Source organism: Drosophila subpulchrella, unplaced genomic scaffold, assembly GCF_014743375.2.
Source record: "Drosophila subpulchrella strain 33 F10 #4 breed RU33 unplaced genomic scaffold, RU_Dsub_v1.1 Primary Assembly Seq401, whole genome shotgun sequence".
Lineage (NCBI taxonomy): Eukaryota > Metazoa > Arthropoda > Insecta > Diptera > Drosophilidae > Drosophila > Drosophila subpulchrella.
The window spans coordinates 57,501-60,000 of NW_023665624.1; the positions used below are offsets into that span (position 1 = coordinate 57,501).

The window sequence follows — 2,500 nt, forward strand, 5'->3', positions numbered from 1 at the left end:
AATATAATATATTATAGTAATACAAATAAAATATAAATTGCCAAAAATATGATCTTTTATAGATCAAATATAAAATTTCGAACAAGCAAATCGAAATAATAATTGTAATAATAAATATATTATTGCATTAAATAAGAGATAAATAAATAAGCAAAAGCAAACAAATAACAAATTCGAACAAGCAAATCGAAATTATTAAATTTATTTAATATTATTATTATATTGTATATTAAATGCAATTAATTAATAAAACACTGTGTGTATATGGACCATAATATACACGCGTTGCGATATGTATTGTTCATCTCAGTTATGCGCATACATTGGATAATGCAACAACCTAAAATGTACAATGTTGTACCTGATTATTACAGGTTAATGTTTTATATAAATTTCAATATATATCGCTAAAAAAAAGTATTAATACCGTAAATGCCATTTAAAAAATACTTGATATATTATTGGTTATATGAAACTAAGACATTTCGCAGCATTCGTTTTAGGTATAAAAATCAATTTATTGAAGGAATTGATATATGCCAGTAAAATGGTGTATTTTTAATTTCTTTCAATAAAAACATATATGACAAAATTACCAAACCAATATATAAAACTCTAAGCGGTGGATCACTCGGCTCATGGGTCGATGAAGAACGCAGCAAACTGTGCGTCATCGTGTGAACTGCAGGACACATGAACATCGACATTTTGAACGCATATCGCAGTCCATGCTGTTATGTACTTTAATTAATTTTATAGTGCTGCTTGGACTACATATGGTTGAGGGTTGTAAGACTATGCTAATTAAGTTGTTTATATAAATTTTATAATGAAATTTTATAAGCATATGGTATATTATTGGATAATAATAATTTAATTATTATATTATTCATAATATTAACAAATATATGAAAAACATTATCTCACATTAGTAAATAATTTGAATGTGAAAAACGAAGAGAAATATTTTCTTTTTCAATCAAATAATACTGAGAAATGTCTAGCATAAAAAATTTATCTAGAATTGTCTCTTATTAAAGATTAGTAAATAGAAAGCCGTTGACAATATTATTATTCTTCGTTGATTCGTTAGACCAAACAAATGCCATACAAATATATAAAATATATAACGAATTTAATAAAATGTTTTATCATTATATATAAAGAATTAATTGCAAAAAAAGTTATACACAACCTCAACTCATATGGGACTACCCCCTGAATTTAAGCATATTAATTAGGGGAGGAAAAGAAACTAACCAGGATTTTCTTAGTAGCGGCGAGCGAAAAGAAATCAGTTCAGCACTAAGTCACTTTGTCTATATGGCAAATGTGAGATGCAGTGTATGGAGCGTCAATATTCTAGTATGAGAAATTAACGATTTAAGTCCTTCTTAAATGAGGCCATTTACCCATAGAGGGTGCCAGGCCCGTATAACGTTAATGATTACTAGATGATGTTTCCAAAGAGTCGTGTTGCTTGATAGTGCAGCACTAAGTGGGTGGTAAACTCCATCTAAAACTAAATATAACCATGAGACCGATAGTAAACAAGTACCGTGAGGGAAAGTTGAAAAGAACTCTGAATAGAGAGTTAAACAGTACGTGAAACTGCTTAGAGGTTAAGCCCGATGAACCTGAATATCCGTTATGGAAAATTCATCATTAAAATTGTAATATTTAAACAATATTATGATAATAGTGTGCATTTTTTCCATATAAGGACATTGTAATCTATTAGCATACAAAATTTATCATAAAATATAACTTATAGTTTATTCAAATTAATTTGCTTGCATTTTAACACAGAATAAATGTTATTAATTTGATAAAGTGCTGATAGATTTATATGAATACAGTGCGTTAATTTTTCGGAATTATATAATGGCATAATTATCATTGATTTTTGTGTTTATTATATGCACTTGTATGATTAACAATGCGAAAGATTCAGGATACCTTCGGGACCCGTCTTGAAACACGGACCAAGGAGTCTAACATATGTGCAAGTTATTGGGATATAAACCTAATAGCGTAATTAACTTGACTAATAATGGGATTAGTTTTTTAACTATTTATAGCTAATTAACACAATCCCGGGGCGTTCTATATAGTTATGTATAATGATATTTATATTATTTATGCCTCTAACTGGAACGTACCTTGAGCATATATGCTGTGACCCGAAAGATGGTGAACTATACTTGATCAGGTTGAAGTCAGGGGAAACCCTGATGGAAGACCGAAACAGTTCTGACGTGCAAATCGATTGTCAGAATTGAGTATAGGGGCGAAAGACCAATCGAACCATCTAGTAGCTGGTTCCTTCCGAAGTTTCCCTCAGGATAGCTGGTGCATTTTAATGTTATATAAAATAATCTTATCTGGTAAAGCGAATGATTAGAGGCCTTAGGGTCGAAACGATCTTAACCTATTCTCAAACTTTAAATGGGTAAGAACCTTAACTTTCTTGATATGAAGTTCAAGGTTATGATATAAT

The 2,500-nt window shown here is 29.6% G+C and overlaps 1 non-coding gene and 1 pseudogene across 1 annotated transcript; both read left to right on the forward strand.

The window, feature by feature from the left end:
- Positions 1–611: 611 nt before the first annotated feature.
- On the forward strand, positions 612–790 carry LOC119562228. The gene has a single exon (XR_005221773.1). It is a non-coding gene; the product is annotated as a 5.8S ribosomal RNA (ribosomal RNA).
- A 401-nt stretch (positions 791–1,191) lies between these two features.
- LOC119562225 overlaps positions 1,192–2,500 on the forward strand; it is a pseudogene marked incomplete at its 3' end in the record, with an annotated part of 2,705 nt that continues 1,396 nt past the window's right edge.